The sequence below is a fragment of the Triticum urartu genome, chromosome 7 (assembly GCF_003073215.2).
Source record: "Triticum urartu cultivar G1812 chromosome 7, Tu2.1, whole genome shotgun sequence".
Taxonomy (NCBI): Eukaryota; Viridiplantae; Streptophyta; class Magnoliopsida; order Poales; family Poaceae; genus Triticum; species Triticum urartu.
The window spans coordinates 2,695,480-2,714,669 of record NC_053028.1 but is presented as its reverse complement, the minus strand read 5'-3'; the positions used below and the strand labels follow the sequence as shown (position 1 = coordinate 2,714,669).

Sequence of the window (19,190 nt, the reverse complement as noted above, 5' to 3'; positions counted from 1 at the left end):
CATGTACAACTGCACTGTTGTTGCCGCCCTCTTTCTCTCACTTGCACAAACAAAAGTGGAATATGGAGCACATAATTTTTCCGGCGCACAAATGCCTCAGCCGCACGAACGGCTTCACTTTACTAGGCACATACCCAGACACGGCAACACATCACAGCCTACCCAGAGAAGCTCTCTCACAGCCGGCCAGGCGCATACCACGGTCCCGGCAGAGACTACCTCATCTCTGGCTCCTAGGCCCGGCTCATACCGGCGCCACTTCAAGCAGTACATGAGGGGCTTTTTGTACCCCATACACACACGCACGCATGACCAGACAACGGCCACACACCGGCCACTAACACATGCACGAATTGATCACCCGGCCACTAACCCCACTCCACAAAGCTAGGTAGCTAACAACCTGCATGCATCTAACAAACTCACGCACCCACACGAGTCGGTCAAGGCACACATAGCTAGCTTATCCACACAACCATATGCATGCACGGTCAAGTCATGATTATCCTAACATTCTCCCCTTAATCTTGATTTGCCGTCGCCGGAGTTGTTGCAGCCCCCATAATCGTCGTCGTCGTTGTCACGGCCATCTCCGCCCGATGCATGACTTGACCGTGCCATGCCCGCAATTAATTTGGCCGTGTTAACAGATACAAACACTGTTTAGATACGTACAAGTTTGACATCTACAAAGAGCAAATAGATTATTCAGATGGATACAGCTACATATGATATAATTGAACTGTGAGAGAACAAGGTATATATATTACAACCAGTAATCTGAGAAAACCCCAACATTACAAAACTGATAGCAAGAGTGCTGCATATGTTAACAAGAAGAGAGAACAGAAAAAACCCTTTCAAAGTCGATCTGCAACTTTTCACGAGATCTAACAGCATAAGCATTGCATAAAAAAGTATATCCATTAATTCAACCCGAGAACTGAGAAGAAATAGACTTCATGGCAGCAGGATCTAATTAATGATACTAAATTTTTCTTTTGTTCTTCCAGAATCTGGCCTTCATGTACACACTTTTGCTAACTACTAAATGGATTCTCTTCTTCCACTTGAGAGGCAGGAGGTCATTTTTCAGTTGCTGCTAACTGTGGCAGCCAGCAATGCCATGATGCTATTATATCTAAAGTTTGTCGGCATCAACTCCGGGAGTGGCGTCTCAGCCATTGCCGGTATTCACTTATTCTTTAGTGAAGCTTTGGCCTTGGTCTCTCTGGACAGTAAGTAAATCAGGAGGCTCCATAAAGAAAGAAAGCTTCAACTTGGGCGTGATACTCACCACTAACTAAGTAGTATTGTCTTGTGATGAACAAGAGTTCCCAGAAAAATCTGCATGCATGCGTTGCTCCTCTGTTTTTCCTCAACCGCTGCTCTATTTTTCGTGGACCTCTGCAAGGGACAGCAGCAAACAACTACATTTGTCAAATTGCATGCAACCTGTAGTAGAGTACAATTTTGGATATGGAATTCCAACACCACCGCCGACCTCTTAATTTCCAATAGGACACACAAACAACAGAGCAGGACAACATTTAATCAGGCTAGCAGATGCTGCATTTGAAAGAATCTCTTCTTCAGGAAGATGCGTTGGTAATGATGCTATTTGGTGACCAAGAAAAAACCCCAGTCACATATCAACAGCGATTACTTGAACATTTATTGAGTAATATGCATCGACTCAACCAACTTGTCTCTTCGGAATTGTTTCAACCAAATCCCAGTAAGTGCCTCCGGTTGAGAAGGCGGCCTCTAAGTTGGGGCAGTCTCTGACATTTAGTTCCTCGAGGGCTGGGACCTGCTGCAGGAGTCCCTCTGGTAGTGTATCTAACCTTGGGCATCTAGAAATATGTAGGTCCTTGAGCTGAGGGAATGATACAACTGCTACTTGTCCCGCCACCTCCTGATGCCATCTCTCTAGCTTAGGCATCCTGGAAACCAACAAGGTTTCCAGTTTAGGAAAGAAGGGTGGTGGGGAAATACAGGATTGACCATTATCTGTATTACCAACACATATACTTGTCAAGCTATCCAAATTTTCCATATCCAAGATCATGAGAGAGGGCAGCTGCCATAATGGTGGAAGATCCTTGCAATTCTTGCAGCTACTCAGACCAAGTTCACTGAGATGTTCTAAGAGTGTAGAGTTGTGCATCCATGATGAAAATTTGGCACCGGTATAATTAATCAACCGCAAAGCTTCAAGCCTCGTGTGAGGATGAAGGGCCTCCAATATCCCTTCTGCATTAGAATCTACTTCATCTCCATCATTTTTGCTATAAGTTCCATACCAATCGAGTGACAATCGTTTCAAATTATGCTTGGCGGACATATTGCCTTGTTTAGCATTTTCTGCATGATGCACTTTTCTTAGCTCAATCAAAGAAAGAACACCACCTAGATTCAAATCTTCCAGTTGATCGATTCCACGGCCTGCATCACTATCAATGACATAATTTGTCAATGTTTGTAAAGAATTCAGCTGGCCAATACCTTGTGGCATGCACTCCAAACTACGACACGCAACGAGGAAGATGTGCCGAAGATTGAACATATATCTCATGCCTTCTGGTAATTTCATAAGCAATATACAACCATTAAGCTTCAGTGTTTGCAAGTTGTACAACATGGCAGTGGCTTCAGGCAGTGCAACTATATAAGAATGAGAACAATCTAGATAGCGAAGATGCTTCAAGTTTGTCATATGTGTATCGATTAAAAGTGTCTGCAATGCTCGTAAGGACATGTATTTTGATTGGTCAACACTCAGAGGAGTCATAAAAGGATTCTTATTCCTCCAGAGGTATGATTTCGTCCACACACAGTTGTGTAATATTGTCCGAGGCCGGGGAGATAGAATTTCATTCATGGCTGCAATCGTATTATTAGTGACATAATCAAGTGACAAATGTTGAACTTCATGCTGCAATGAATTAGCACCTATGGATTCTTGCAGAATTTCTTGACGTGATTCAGAATTTTGCATAATGAAGCATTCATTTCCGCTTACGGAGACAGCAAGATCATGCATGAGATCATGCATCTTGCAAGTAATTGGTCGGTAGATGAACTGATCTCGCAATTTGTAGAGCCGATTATATTGTATTCCCACATCTTGAAGAAAACATCTCCAAACTAGCACATCCAAAATTTGTTGGCCTCTTGTTTCTGATGCAATAAAGTCATTTGCCATCCATAGCTGGATTACCATATCTTTATCCATCAAGCTATCCTTGAGGAAAATAGCACATAGGGAAAAACATATTTTTGCTTCTGATGACAAGTGATCATAGCTCAACTATAGTGCAGGTACAATCCTAGTAGTTGCATCCTTCCAAACATGACTATCCAAAACAGAAAGCCACTGACTGTGATGCTTCGAACGAAGTAAAGCTGCCACGGTCTTGATAGCAAGAGGCAATCCCTTACACTTGTGGAGAATACTCTTAGCCATTGAAACCAATTCCTCTTGTTTTTTCACACCCCTTCCAAATGCATTTCTGTGAAAAAGCTCCCATGATTGATCCTCGTTTAGAAGTGATATGTGATATGGAGGAAGTGTGCCCATGATAGAAGCAACTTTGTCGCTGCGGCTTGTCACAATTATAACACTACCTGAGCCAGAATGTGAGCATAACAGTGATCTCATTTCATCCCACTTCTGCCCATCTTCATTCCAAACATCATCCAGCAGTACGAGGTACCTTTTCTTGCCCAAAACTGCACCAAGTTCCTTCTGCAGTGCCTCCATCTGAGTCAAATCACATTTCTTCATCGTGACCACTTCTACTACAGATCGAATTATTTGTTCAATAACAAACTTGTTCGTGACACATACCCATACGACTAACTCAAAATGATGCACCACTCTCTGGTCATTGCGCACAAGTTGGGCAAGGGTGGTCTTACCGATTCCCCCCAGACCAACTATGGGGAGCACCATGACACTATTATTATTAGCGTTGTTGTAGGAGTGGTCAAGCAATATCTTCACCACTAGTTCCTTCTCATCTTGTCTGCCTACAATCTCTGATTCATCTACATGAGAGTGTGTTTGTGGATGATCAACGCTTGGTGCCTCCGTATGTTGTAGGAAGTGAAAATTGTTCATCTTCTCAACCAGTTCATCTATCATTTCAAGGGCATCCTTCATCTTCCTGCTCATGGAGAGACGGAAAACAACCGGGTTATTGGCAGTGAAGTAGCTCACCACCTGAAAAGAAAACAAGTAAAACATAAATTAAAAGACTTGCATTTCCAAATTAAAACCTTATATTGAAATTAAAGGGCCATTGTTTCCAGATTATATCCTTGAACTGATGACAGGGGTAGCCAGACTGAGAAATTATTTTTACAATTTACCAGTATTTTTGTGAAATTGTGCAAGAAATTTTTTTATTGGAAAAGGTGAAATTGTGCAAGAATGTGTGCAACAAATACTCAAGTGTTTGTCAGACTGACTTAACCTCTCTGATGCTTAGATCTGTTTTGCTGCCTGTTATTAGGTGACCAAAGCACCAATGATATGCCAATCTGTTTTGCTGCCTGTTATGAGGTGCAGTAGCTCAGCAACTTTACCGTCTAAACAAAGCTAAAGGACGCAGAGTTACTGTACCCGAGCTGAAATGAGCTCGGGTGAACAATAAAATCAAAACAAAATCGAAAAAAATTCAAAAAAAATCCAAATTTTGGGGGAAAATATTGGCAAAAATTTGAAGGGCTTGCAAAAATTTGTCTCAAAATCACATTCCTAGAAGGCATGGCAAAAAAAAAACAAAATCGGTACTCTGAAAATGCTACTTTCAAAAGCATTTTGGATCACTGAATTTGTTTTTTTTGTCACGCCTTACAGGAATGTGATTCCATGACGGATTTTTGCAAGCCCTTAGAAGTTTTCTCAAAGTTTCTCCCGAAAAAAATTTGGATTTTTTTCAAATTGTTTTTTTTCGATTTTACTGTTGACAGAGCTCATTTGAGCTCGGGAGCAGAAAGGTACTTTCCCTAAACAAACACCATCTTACCAGAGGAAATGTATTCACTTTTGTACAGTGTATTTGTAGTGCACAGGAATTTACAGCAGTAAGATTACAGATTGGAGAGCTCCCACAGAGGCCAAAACTAAAAACAGAGTCAGCCGAAGTGGGAAGAGAAGGTAGGACGAGGACGAACCTTGTGTGCGATGGAGCCGTGGGAGACCTGGGCAGCACGGCGGCGCAAGGCCTCATAGCGGAAGTCGTCAAGGACGTCGTCAATTTGGTAGGCGGCAGTCTTGAGGTCCACCATCCACTGGTGGACGGTGGTGTTGGTGCGGCTCTTGGCGTCAGCGTCCAGCAGGATACACTGGATGGACGCGAGGTGGCACTCCAGCTTCTGGCGAGCCTTGCCCAGCCCGCAAGCCCGCAGCAGCTCGGCCACCAGTGCGACACCGGCCTTGGCCGCCACGCTGTCCAGCAGCGGGATCAGCAGGTAACCCAGGGAATGGTGTGAAGAGCTTTGCGGTGGGTAGAAACTACACTGGTCTGTTTGCTTGATATATTGGCCTTGCACCCCTGAATTGATGCCCTTGTATGCAGAATAATGATGGGCATAGATTAAATGAACTCCTTTAAGAAGCAATGCTTGTTGGATTATTTGACTAAGCTTACCACGAAAGCTGCCTCTCCGTTTCCACCGCAATGAAGTTTCCTCTTTCCGAAAGCAGGCTCAACAATCTTTCTCCTTTTCGCCTAGAAGCAAAGAAATTAATTCGTCAAGAAAGAGTCCAGGTGAAAGGGAAAGAATACCCATACAAACACAAGACGGGTCACAGTTAATCACCTCGGGAACTTCCTCGTCTGGCATGTTGGCGTCTTCTCTATTCTTGCATTTTTCTTGGGGCTTCACAGGCTCATATACAAGCATCAAATTCACCTCATCAACAACTTTACCAGCGTCTTCAAACATGCATTCTGCGATATCCTCGTCTCTAAGATCCTCACTCACTTTCATGCTCTTCACGATGAACTTGTTTGGATGGTGCATATCTTGCGGTGGCACAGTTATCTTCACACCATTCTTGGATTGTGGTTGCACAATGCCTTTGTCTGGCTGTGCACTGTACTGTGGTGGGCTTGACGGTTGGATGTTGAAGGCAATGCAACTATGTGTATCGTTGGTTAGCTCAACCGTGAAGCATGATATCTCCTTAAGCTCAGAAGGAAGCCGTACTTCGAGTGGCTTAATCCCAAGCATGTCATCTTCATCATAAAGAGGGCTTATCTGCAAGGCCGGAAAGAGTTATATGTGTTCGGATGATGATATACTCCATCCATTTTATAAATTGCATAGGCAAAAGGTTCTAAATGACCATATGTACAACACTATGTAAGTCTGCTAAGTTTGTTTATTCTTTGGACAACCAGTAATTTAGACTAACTAGGATAGTTGTCAAACACAAATCTGGGATTATGCTAACCACGCAGGGTTAAGATTAGCTACCCTATGCATTTTAATCTGGAACCAATTTAACACAGCCTTAGTGAATAATTTTAGCTCTCTCTCTCTTACCCTGTCAGTGTGCTCACTTGCCCTTTCAGGTTCACTCAGAAAGCTTATTATTTCCGATATAGAAGGTCTGCATCCCGGCTCTTGCTGCCTGCAGTGTACTGCTATTTCAACGCATCTAGTTACTTGCTGGTACTGCAGTGGTGTCGGCGGGTTATTCCACCTGTGTCTCCACCTTCGAAGTACCTACATTTAACAAATGTTAATTATTTGTGACAATACCAAAATTTTACAGTGCAAACAATGTCAATGTCATGGTGTGTGCGTGAGTGTATCCAGCTGACAATTTTTTAGTTCAAAGCCAGAAGTTAGCGTCATAGTATGTGTATCAACGAAAGTGTATCACTTCACCTCAACACATCACAACAAAAAATTCTACCTATGCATGACCCAGAAACATGTTGTTTAAATTATATGCCGTTCAGTAGGACAGGGTGCATATTAAGCAATTAAAGAAGTGGGAGAAATTACCCTTACATTGTTTACATCAGGAACACCCCTAGACCCCGATAACAATTCAAAGATTATGGCACCCAAGCTATATACATCAGACTTGAAAGAAGTTTTGCCGGCGTGTTCGTATTCCGGCGCGAGATATCCTCTGCAAAAGAATACGACACAGTAAATGTAGGGTTGCATGATAAAAAAATGTCAGTTAACTACTGGTTCGTCTGATGCATAGCTAGCTTACCGTGTTCCAAAACGTAGACCCATAGTATGTGAGTTTTTATTTGATCTTGACAAGCCAAAATCTGTAATTTTGGGAACCATATATGTGCCATCAAGTAATATGTTCTCCGGTTTAAGGTCCATATGAACAATATTTTTGTCCTCGTGAAGATAACGCAGACCTTCACAGATCCCGATGATTATTTCATAACGTGTTTCCCATTCAAGTCCCCTTAATTCATCTGTACATAAAAAAATAGGGACTTGTGTTCAACTACATACCAAGAAATGATAGAATGTTTTTAGTTCAAGTCTATCCCTAACTTGTGGTAAGGACTTGAAAACAGGGCACTAGTCAAGGAAATAAGGCAAAAAAGTAAAGAATAGAAGAGCTGCATCAAACGCAATAAGATGGTACCGGTGATATGCTTGTCAAGACTTCCATTGCTGATGTACTCCAAACAAAGCAATCTTTCCCTTACGTTGACGAAGTTAACATCTGTTGACCCAGCCTCTTTGATGGATGTGTGATATGCATGAGAACAGAAGCCAAGAAAGCGGACAACATTTTGATGATTGATCTTCATGAGACTACTGATCTCACGACGAAACGACACATCATCGACCGTGTGTTGGTTCACATACATCCTCTTCACAGCAACAATAATCCCGTTATGGAGAACACCCTGTGTTTGTTTGTCAGTGTTTAGATGCTTGTGTGTGTGTTTTAATGGAACTACAGTCAGTGTAGTGATATTTGACTGGACTGGATATCTTTATGTAGTGTTTTGTAATAAATTCTAGAGTAATAAACTGTAGTAGTACCTTGTAGACCTCTCCAAATCCACCATGACCAATCTTTCTGTCCTCGGAGAAATCATCGGTGATGCTTTGTAAGAGTGGTAACGGCAGATCCTTGGGGTCCTCGTCTCCGTTGAGTATACGCTCCAGCAAAAATTCGTCCCCCATTCACAACTACCTTACCTGATGGAAATCCGTAGTTACTACTGTAAATACATACAGATGATACCTTGTGCAAGCAGCACAAATCAATCAAGGCTGCTAGCTATGTACAGGTACAGTAATGGGAGAAGGGAAAATGGCAGGCATACCTTGATTTCCACCTTCCACTCCAAACTGGGAGAAGAGGAAAGTAAGAAGAAGAAGAGGCGACGTGAGCAGCTAGCCAAATCGACAGAGAGCCCTGCCTGAGATGAGATGAGATGAGATGAGATGGGGAAAGTGAGATGCTTCCTTCCTTGTGCAAGTGGGACGCTCGGGTCGGCTCCACAGAGGGAGTCACTTCTTTACTAGTCCGTGACGACTATGACTAGACATTCACTTCTGTTTTCTTCCCCTTCACCTTTTTTTAACCTTTATATATCAATCCACATTCACCTTTTTTTTAAACTTCACCCGCTCTGTTGGCATCTCCGACGCCGACCACAAATTTGCTCGCGGAAGCCGGCCATCCAACACTGCCTGCATGCATCTGGCCCCTAAAATTCTTAAAGTCTGTACGTTCCATTAGCCGCATAGATAGACTAAAAAAGTTTAACTGTTCAAATGCAGCAGTGGCTCTAATTTTAAAAAGTTCAAATATTACATTCCAACATTGTTGTTCCATTTAACCGCCCACACATGCTCAATCGAATCTTCCTTCAGTTGCTCGATGTCGAATTTGTTTATGCATTCGAGCAAACCCTTCAAATGTGGCCGGATTCTAGTATGGAAGCTTCATATAGGATCACTCATGTTCTCAAATTCTAGAGCCCCGGCATCATCCTCGCTCTCATCCTTCACAATCATATTGTGCATGATCACATAACATGTCATCACGTCCCACAAGGTCTCGACATCCAATTGTTTAGCATGTCCACGAACAACTGCAAAACGGGCTTGCAGAACTCCAAATGCCCGGGCAAAGTGGGACTTTTTCTGGCCAACTGGGTTAGAGATGGTGTTGACAATGTAGTCCATGGAGGATAAATACCATCAACGAGATAGTAGCCCATGTTATACTCATGTCCATTGATAGTATTGTGGCAAGGAGGAACTTTTCCTTGAGTCAGCCTCGCAACCGATGGTGATCGTTGCACCACATTGATGTCATTGTGAGACCGGGCATACCAAAGAAAGCTTGCCAAATCCAAAGATCATGTGATGAAACTACTTCAAGAATGATTGTGAGCTTCTTAATGTGACCCTGATATTTCCCTTGTAAAGCTTTTGGGCAGTTCTTCCATTTTCAATGCATGTGGTCAATAGATTCAAGCAAACCTGGTCACCTCTTCCTTCTGAGATTGCTAAGATCCTCTCAATGTCTGCCACAGTTGGTTCTCTCAGGTACTGAGGTCCAAACACCTCGACCACAACAATTGCAAACTTGACCATGGCATCTTCGCATGTGCTCTCAGACAGCCGTAGGTACTCGTATTACGAATCAGCGATCGTGCCATATGCAAGCATCCATAGTGTGGCCGTTTACTTCTGGTAACCCAAGAACCCAATCCTTTGTCCCACGGCGTCCTTCTTCAAGATGAATTAGTCATCATACACTACAAGAATCAGCTACTTTGTCGTCTGCCTTGCATGGAAGGCGGACGGCAAAGGCCTTTGCCGGCGGCCGCGGATGGCAAAAGGCGCCGGCAAAGAAAGGATCGGCAAAGACCTTCTTTGCCGTCTGCTTCCTGACGCGGACGGCAAAGGAGCCTTTGCCATCAGCGGTGGACGGCAAAGAAAGCAGACGGCAATAAACTCGTTGTTAGTCCGTTAGGTGGCTAACGGTAAGATGGGTCATTTTAGAGCTAACTTAGGTAAAATGGATCGTTTATGAGCTAACTAAGGTAAAATGAATCATTTTAGAACTAACTTAGGTAAAATGGATCATTTATGAGCTAACTAAGCCAAAATGGTCATTTTAGAACTAACTTAGGTAAAATGGATCGTTTATGAGCTAACTAAGCTAATTATGCCATTTTTGACATAAATAAGCTAAGTACATGTCATTATTGAGCAAACCTAGTTAACTAAGCACATTAGAGCTAACTTTGGTCATTTTGGAGGAAACAAAGCTAAGTATAGGTCGTTTTAGACCTAACTTAGGTAAAATGGATGGTTTTGGAGGTCAGTAAGCTTATTAAGTCATTTTGGAGGAAATAAAGCTAAGTCTAGGTCTTTATGCATTTGTTAAGAAAAACACTAGAGAAACTTACCATGATCATGGAGGTGTGGAGCGGGCTGGCTCGTGACGGTACCTGGAGAAGGATCGTGCGATGCTTGTCTGGAGTTACGCTGCACCAAAGATCATTTTCAATGTCTTGTTAGCATGATGACACTCAAATGTTCAGACTAGCAAGTAGTGTCCATGCAAATTAAACTCACCGTCGTCCCAGGAGCAATCACTGGCATCGGCGGAGCGGTCTGACCGGACTTCTCGCACACAGACTGCACACTTGGTTTTGACGACTCAGTCATCCTAGTTAGTAATGAGATAAACACTACATGAATGTTTTGGCTAATCAGTAGAAGAAACTTACCACAAGGAGCTCGTACATTGCCCTTGCCTGCATGTCATTCCGTGCCCTCTCCTCCTCCAACATCTTTGTCGTCCTCTCCTCCAACTCCCGATGCCTCTCCGCCGCCTCCGACAGAAGTTTCTCCGTTCTATCTCTCTCACTCTGTATAGCAGCCTGCAACACCACTCCTCGTTAGCATTTGTAATCATTGATGGAAGCGCACACAATGTAATGTAGAAAGATAGCTAAGTACGTATAACTAATCTTGAAGGCGAGTTGGACTGGCCGTTCACGAGGCCTTATCTCAGGAGCGGATCTCGACTGGCGCGCCTTGATCTCCGGGAGAGTGCTAGGACAACGGATAAGTCCATCTCCAATGGCTATCGAGCCATGGGACCTCCCGCCACCAGCTACCATCACCAGCTCTGGATCAATGGGACCCTGGCTCGGGTTAAAGTCCTTCACTTTCCTCGCCTTCCCTTCATCTCTATATTTCACGAGCTTGTCGTGGGAGGAGATGTTGGTGAAGTTGTTTGCATCATCGAGGTCAGACGGAGAGAATTCCTTGACTTTCTTGTAAGAGGCAGTATGGGCCATGGCATAGAGGTCGTACACCTCTGGCACCTTATCCGCCTTATTGTAGCATGCCTGAAAGAGAGAAACAACGTAAATTAGTAATTAAGGGGCTCAAGCTAGCATGATGAATGAATTGCATGAATCATGAAGCAAACCACATACCCAGTTCCGCCCGAACTGATATAAGTTGGAGCTGCCTTGATGGTGTGGCACACCTTCCATTTGGGCACGCTTGTCCTTGGCTGCATTGTGGACGGCTAGCCATTCTTTTGAGCACCAATCATTGACCAACACCTCCCAACAATCCATCCAATCCGCACACCATCTCGGAGGCGCCTACATTAGCAAATAGAAACTTGAGCGCTACGGCTATGAATTAATAAATGAAGGAAGTAAGTACAAGGCCTTAAGAATTACCTTCATGTATTGCTCCTTACTCAGGAACTTCTCGTGGCACGCCGGCTTGGGCTTCTTGATACCACGCAAGGCGTAGTAGTCTCGAACAGCCTGCACCCGAGCCTCGTGCCGTAAGTTCTGTAGTAGGCGCTTGTAGACGTTCTCGATAACATTTGCCGCCTCCTCCTCGTATCCCTCCTCACACCTGTAGAATGTCTACAATAAAATGAGACAATATTGATTAGTACAATTAATAACTAGCTAGTTGAAGATTTTTAATTGTGTAAAGGAGAAATTACCCAGAACTTTCTGATCACCACGTCTGCCCTCGTGTTGCACAAGACACCATCGATAATCTCACCCGGCGGGGCCGGGGCAACCAAGTAGTGCTCCCAGCTCAATCCAAGCTCTGGAAGCCGACCCTCACCAAGCAACGTGACAAACCCTGGGAAGTTTTGCCGGCAAAGCACTCCAAGGACGGAGTTGGGCCGGCGGACCTTCTCATGGTGGTCCCAACCCCTGCAGCACGACAAGGCCAACACATTAGATATTTGAAGAAACGTGAATGCAGAAGGTACAAAAATATTAAATGCACTTACCTCTCCCCATCAGGGAAAATCAACCACCTCTGCTCGCGGGTCGCCGGCACGGACGAGAGCCGTGTACAACCACGCTGGTAGACGGTGCCCCCTCCTCCTCAATATCAGTCGGTTCCCCACCATCATCAGCATGGCCACTCGGCCCCTCAGGCTGATCCGGCCAGGTACCCCATCTAGACGTGTGCCCGTCCGGGGTCTCGTGGGACCAACTATCGTGGGCCGAAGGCCCGTGGACCCAAGGCTCATGGACCGGAGTCCGTGTAGCCTCCTCCTCGGACGAGTCCACCCTAGCAGTCACGTGCTCGGGTGAAACAGCTGGGGGTGGCGGCGAGGAAGGCACCCTAGCAGTCACGTGCTCGGGTGAAATAGCTGGGGGTGGCGGCGAGGAAGGCACCCTAGCAGTCACGTGCTCGGGTGAAACAGCTGGGGGTGGCGGCGAGGAAGGCACCCTAGCAGTCACGTGCTCGGGTGAAACAGCTGGGGGTGGCGGCGAGGAAGGCACCCTAGCAGTCACCCTACCTCCTCTCCCGCGACCACGTGCTCCAGCTCCTCTCTTCTTCCCTCCCTTTCCTCGTCCCCTGCTGGGCACCGTGGTTGACGAAGAAGGGCCCGGCGGTGTCGCCATACTCTCCAGCAACGCTCGTCGGATTTGTGCAGGTGGAATGGAAGACCTCCCACCACGCGCCGACGAAGAAGGGGCCTCGGAGCGCTCCGGACCAGAACCCACCATCTTTCAACACCTACCATAACAAAGAGTAAATGAAATTAATACAACATAAAAAAATACCGACATGAATAATAATATATGATGTTTTTCATAACAAAATCAAAAAATATATATGGTGTCGGGGTGGCGTGTCGGGGTCGGGGTGCTGTTTCGGGGTCTGGGTGTCGGGGTCGGGGTGTGGTGTCAGGGTGTCGGGGGTCGGGGTGGGTCGGGGTGTCGGGGGTGGGGGTCGGGGTCGGGGTGTGGGTGTCGGGTCGGGTGCCGTGTCGGGTCGTGTGCGTCGGTCAGGGTGTCGGGGGTCGGGGTGTCGGGGTCGGGTTGTGGTGTCAGGGTGTCGGGGGTCGGGGTGTCGTGCCGGGGTGTCGGGGTGGCGTGTCGGGGTCGGGGTGCCGTGTCGGGGTCGGGGTGCTGTTTCAGGGTTGGGGTGTCGGGGGTCGGGGTGTCGGGGTCGGGGTGTGGGCCGCGGTCGGGGCACGTGACAGCCTTTTCTTCTTCTCTTCTTCTCCTCCTCCTCTTCCTCCCTCCTCCTCCTCCTCTTCTCCTCTTCCTCCTCCTCCTCCTCCTCCTCCTCTTCCTCCCTCCTCCTCCTCCTCCTCCTCCTCCTCTTCTTCTTCTTCTTCTTCTTCTTCTTCTTTCTTCTTCTTCTTCTTCTTCTTCTTCTTCTTCTTCTTCTTCTTCTTCTTCTTCTTCTTTTCTTTCTTCTTCTCCCTCCTCCTCTTCCCCCCTCCTCCCCTCTTCTTAAAACTAAAACTAATCTAAAATAAACTAAACTAAAAATAAAAACTAAAACTAAACTGAAACTAAAACTAAAGTAAAACTATAACTAAAACTAGGGTTTAGGGTTTCCTCTTCCTCTTCTTTTCTTTCTTCTCCTCCCTCCTCCTCTTCCTCCCTTCTCCCTTCTTCTTCTTCTTCTTCCCCTTCTACATATTCTAGCACTAAAACTAAACTAAATCTAACACTAAAACTAAACTGAATCTAACACTAAATCTAACAGCAAAAAAAAAAGAAAAAACAGAAAAAAAATAACTCACCGGATGGAGCGACGGCGACGGGGGCGACGGTGGCGCCGGGGCGGTGAGCGGCAGCGCCGAGCCGGCAGGGAGGCGGGGGTGATGGGGCCGCGGTGGCGCCGGGGGCGACGGTGGCGTCGGGCGGTGGGCGGGTGGAGGGGGCGCCGGGGTGGTGGGGGCGCCGGGGCGGTGGGGCGGTCGGGCGGCGACGTGGTGGGGCGGGGCGCGGGGCGCCGGGGTGGTGGGGCGACGAGGCGTCGGCGCGTGGGGGGCGGTGGGGTGGTGGGTCGACGGGGCAAGCGGCGGCGGGTGGCGGGGGCGGCGGCGGGTAGTGGGGGCGGCAGGGGCGGCGGCGGGTAGTGGGGGCGGCGGGGGTGGCGGCGGGCGTCGGGGAGGAGAGAGGGAGAGAAACATAGAGAAGGGGCGGGGTGGGGCTCGGCCGTTAGTTAGGAAGAATCTTTGTCGTCCGCCCACCCTTTGCCGTCCGCTTTGTTTCCTCTTTGCCGTCTTCTAGCAGAGGGCAAAGAGAGGGGGCGTTAAGTTTTCCTCAATTAACTCGTTTAGTGGGGCCAGCTCTCTCTTTGCCGTCAGCCAGCGGACCGCAAAGAATCTTTGTCGTCCGCCAGCGGACGGCAAAGAACAGATTGATGGCAAAGACCTTCTTTGCCGTCTACCAGTTCTTTGCCGTCCGTTTTCCTTAAGCTGGCGGAAAAGACCTTCTTTGCCGTCCGCCAGCGGACGGCAAAGAACTGGTAGACGGTAAATAAGCTAATTCCAGTAGTGATAGGACCAGACGCCATGGTACAAACGACCGAAAACCTTTTTGCGCTTTTCAAAGCGCCGGCACCCCAGGGATGGAGGCGCAGGTTACGGAGGGATTTTGAGTGGGCCGAGGGTGATACGTCTCCAACGTTATAATTTTTAATTATTTATGCTATTGTATTATCAACTTTGGATGTTTTATATAAATATACGGTCAGACACGCACGCATCGCTTCTGGGTTTCACGCGAACTATTGGACGGAAGCAGCGGCGGCGTGACGCAGTCCAGATCTCACAGGACATGAGCCGGCCGGCTTGGTTACAAGGCTCAGGGCTTCTCGCCGCCACCGCCGCCCCGTGATGTACATGGCGTACGGGTGGTTGCAGTCTGCTACACTGCAGCGATTCCCGTGATTCCGATGGCGTGGTCCTCTGCATCCTCGGTCGCCTCCTCCTGAACATCTGCCCATCACGCTTCACCAGGCCATGCCCGGAGCAAGCGGCACGCCAAGGCAGCCTTCATCCCTCTTTCTTGTGGCCAATGGGGGAATCCATGTCGGGGATCAACATGCACCAATGGAGTTCCTGGAGAGCAGAGCATGGAGACCATGGTGGCCGTCACGGTTGCCGTGACCGCTGGCGCCGGATTTCCTCCTCCGGCAGCAAAAAAAGGTTCACGCGCGCCAACTCCTACAAATAGTGTGCGGGTTCTTTGGATCGAGTACAGAGTTGGGAAATTTGTTATGGATTTTGTGAGATTGATATACCTGAGGCGTAGCCATCTGCGTCTTTGATTATCCATGAAGCTCCTCAATATAGATGTGTTTTTTTTTGTCTGGCTACATGCACCAGTTCCGCTCAGGACTGTACTGCTTCATACTTCCGAGGTAATTTAGGTGAACTCGGGTGATTATATTTTGTCGTGCTTCCATGCATGCTTCCCTCTTTCAGTTTCTCTAGCGATGTGTTGCTTCTGTGTTTCGTTGGTGGCACCAGACCAATTCATCTCTACCACATGACCTGATGCTCTGTATTTTTTGGGACTTATTTGTCTTATGGAAGAAGCTAGCTTTGACGGATTTAGGTGTGATTTATCTAGAAAAAGAAAACTGTACAAGGCAAGCCAACGGCAAGAAAGACAAATAGGATGACGCCGGACTGTTGGAAGCTGACATGCTGGATCCATGGCGGGCTGGTGCTTTGCAGATGAACGACCGACTAAGGGATTTGTGCGCTGGCCCAACAAGAAGGTGCAGCGCTATTCTACACTCTTCTCAAAGTAATAGCTTATTGGATGCATACATCATCTGTTTTTCTTCCATTGACTCAGAATACCTATTTATAAAATAGTAATGCTTTTCCATGTCAGGGACATGTCGTTAACCTCTGCGAGCGAGCGATGGTGGTGATAGTCTACAATAGAGAACGGACTTGAAAACGGCGTCCACAAATTGCATTGTCAGAGGTGGTACCTTGTAGAGGCAAGGCCTATGGGGGCGGCATCTAGGCCCTGATGACGGCAACCGTAAGGTGTACATTATGTACAAAGCTACACAACCTCACCTTCTATCTCGAGTTCTCGACAAAGACGGGTCAGGCACCAGCTTCATCCACTAGTAGAAAACGGGCCTATTGTTCCGGTTCATAAGGGCCTTTAGTCCCGATTCCTTAACCGAAACTAAAGGGTCGTTACTAATACCCTCACCCTTTAGTCCAGGTTCAAACCGGAACCGGAGACAGATGGGCCTCAACGTGGCCTGTGCGCCGAGCCCAGTCAGGAGACCCTTTGGTCCCGGTTGGTGGCACCAACCGGGACCAATAGACCTCCACGCGTCAGCATTTCTGTGGCTGGGTTTTTTGGTTTTTTTGAAAGGGGGGGGGGGGGTTGGGGGTTTTGGGGGGTTAATTTAGGTATTTCATATATTGTGTTAGATAGCTAATTAATAGAGAGAAGTGTCCTCTCTTATGTCCGTGCTTGGTTGACGCTACGTACTATACATACGTATAGAGAGGACTAGGCACGCTAACTAGCTAGTAAGCAAACGAAGGAAATAGAAGATCGTCATGAACATATATGCATACAGAGAGAAGTGATATCGACCACCTCTCCTTCTCCGAGAGATTGGTCGAACAACAAGTTCTCGTATATCTATTGTCCGACACTACCGACTACATATATACAATAATTATCTTTTACAAATATAATCTCCTAAATTATGGACGCATGGTCCACATAGTATTCTCCGTCTTCAGCGATCACGTGGTCAAGAAAGAATGCCGCCAATTCCTCTTGAATTGCTCGCATGCGATCTGGTTCTAGGAGTTCATCCCGCTGCCAAAACATCTAATTTGAAGAAGGGGGTCAATACATATATATATATGAATGAATGAAACTCAACACAAATGATGGTAATAAACAAAAATTGTGAATATTATTTCTTACGCACTTCATATTGTTTGTCAGAGTAGCCCCGCTCACAGGTCGTGTGGCGGATGGACTCATAAATGTAGTATCCACAGAAATCATTCCCTTGTTCCTGCCACAACCACTTTACAAGAAACAGAGGTCAATCAAACAGATAAGCAAGAATGCCAAATGGTATTGATGAAACTAGCGCTTGAATCAATAGCTAGGAGACGCGCGGAACATGGTACTATAGTACTTACTTTCGGGTATCTAAATTGCAGCTCCTTCGGCAGTCCCGGGGATTTTGTGCTGAATTTTCTCCAAACCCTGCCAGACAAAAGAAAACAATTACTTGATATCAGGAAATGAACAAATTTGCTGATATGATGGATAATGATCGATTTAACTTACTTCTCGAGGATTGCAGTCATGTCCGCATACTCCTAGGGATCTTTTCGTCTCGAGTCCAAGACAGTTACTACTCCCTGCTCAAGCCTAATCTCCAGGAGAATATAGTGGAAACTGCGCACGCATGCATAACTCATCAATTACATTACTATAACCTGGACTAATATATAAGGGAAACCGAATATGCACAAGACAGCACTCACTTGAAGTTGTAAGGAAAGAGTATTATATCTTTGTGTTCATTTATTTGGAATGATCGTAGCAAGCTGGCCTCGGTTTGTGCGGCATGATGTTTAACCTGAACTGCATCTATGAGATTTGTGTTAACGAACCCAATATCACCGATTTGTCTTTTCTTCAATTCGGCGATCTTCAATCTGCATAATATAGTGAGGATAATTATAAATACATGCAATGAAAGAGCTGAGCTATATAGAGAGACTTAATGACAGAAGTAGTAGTACTTACAGACAGTAGCAGGTGACCGTTGCTTTATCGAGGGCCAATTGATTGAAAAACTGATGGAACTCCTCAAATGGAATAGGCAACAGATCAATTCCAACAAGGTCATGCTCCGGTTTAACTCTCGCATACAAAGTACTCCTCCCCCCAGACTCTCTGTATATTTTCAAGTACCAATCATGCAATCTTCGCATCATCGTTGATAGAGATCTTTCATCTTTGACGAGAGGCTTCCCGTACTCGTATCTGTGTATCTGCACGTCCAGGAAATCATAATGTACATCGTCGGGCAGGTAATCGTCAAGATTGTTATAACCGAGCACCATCCTCGGATCGACGCTAGGCACCTTGAGCGGGGGGCACGATTGCTTTGCTTGTTCGCCGAGCTGGGCAATTTGTTTCCCAGCTCGTCGTTCTTTCATCCTTTGATCACTGACAGTACTTCCCGACCGCTCCGCTTCGGCAAATGCCTTTCCAATAATGCGCTCATAGTTGCCTTTTGGCGGAGACTTGGGTGGTTTTGCTAGGGCAGCCAGAGTGCGCTTCACTTTCACCGGATCTACCTTCTCCTTCGGAGGTGGATGTCTCCGTGCTTTCAACCCTTGAAACCAGTCATCCTTCTCGGTTCGCGCGATCCTCGCGTTCTCCTCCGGGGTCCTCTCGTATGGTAACTTCTCTGGAGTCTTCAAAGAAGGACCAAATCTGTATTTCCTCCCGCCTCTGGCTGTACTGCTAGACGTCGGCAGAGCAGACGGAGCGGCAGTCTTCTTGACTTGCTTACGAGGCGGAGGAGAAGGACTACGACACGCCGGAGCAGCTGCTGGAGCGGCGGCGGGTCTCTTCCGCCCTAGCTGACGAGGCGGAGAATGAGTAGGCTGGCTGCTCGGGCACGCCGGCACAGGCGGAGAAGGAGGCGGAGTGCCGCTACGCGCCGGAGAGGGAGCCGGCCGAGGGCCCTGATCGTCACTCGCCGGAGGAGGAGGCGGTGGAGGAGGCGGAGTTCCCTGACTCGCCGGAGGAGGAGGAGGCGGAGGCGTCCAGTTTGGAAGGTTGATGAGTTCCTTCCGCCATAGGCATGGAGTCTTCAGAGGAGAA

At 46.8% G+C, this 19,190-nt stretch overlaps 1 pseudogene; it reads right to left on the bottom strand.

Annotated features, from left to right (window-relative positions):
• Positions 1-725: 725 nt before the first annotated feature.
• Positions 726-8,517, bottom strand: LOC125524849 (annotated as a pseudogene).
• Between the last annotated feature and the right edge of the window lie 10,673 nt (positions 8,518-19,190).